Source organism: Bison bison, unplaced genomic scaffold (genome assembly GCF_000754665.1).
Source record: "Bison bison bison isolate TAMUID 2011002044 unplaced genomic scaffold, Bison_UMD1.0 scf7180017864525, whole genome shotgun sequence".
In the NCBI taxonomy this organism is placed as follows: domain Eukaryota; kingdom Metazoa; phylum Chordata; class Mammalia; order Artiodactyla; family Bovidae; genus Bison; species Bison bison.
In genome coordinates this window covers 13,596,381-13,597,037 of record NW_011495076.1, presented here as the reverse complement: position 1 = coordinate 13,597,037, position 657 = coordinate 13,596,381, and positions in this window count along the sequence as shown.

Sequence of the window (657 nt, the reverse complement as noted above, 5' to 3'; positions counted from 1 at the left end):
CCACACTGCTCGGGCTCTAGGTTGTTCCGCCGGGAACAATCCGAGGCCGGCCCTGGGCTGCATGTACCTTCCAGGTCCTTCAGTTGGGCCTACGTTTTGTGCTCTTCCCAGGTCCAAGCAGCTCAGGTGATGAGGTGTTTGGCGAGCGCCAATGCTGCGACTTATCGCCTCCCCGCCACTCGGTTATCTGGGTGTAAAACCAGCGCACCTTCTCAGGCAGATGTTTACCGTCCAGACCCCCAAGAAGTTTTAGTTAGCAAAGAAGCCTGCTTACAGTTTTATAGATAATGTCTCTCTGGGGCTGCGATTGCCCCCTTCCGGCTCTGGCTGTCTGTCACCGGAGGGGGAAGGTCTACAGCCGGCTATCTCTGTTCAGTCCTTTGTTCCGTGCGCGGGCCTGGCGGTTTCTTAGGTTAGGGCTGGCTTTTCGCGAGGTAGATATCCCACAGTCTGGTTTGCTAGCCCAAATTATTTCGCTCAGATAGCACTCAGGGTATTCAGGCCAGATTCTTATTCTAAGCGATGCAGCCCGCGCCGTGCCTCCCTGCCCAACCCCCGCTTGCCAATGGCATGTGCAGGCGTCTGCGCTGCTTCTCCGCTGGGGGAGTTACCGTAGGGCTCGAAATCTGAGAGTTTTAATTGTTTATTTATTTTTTC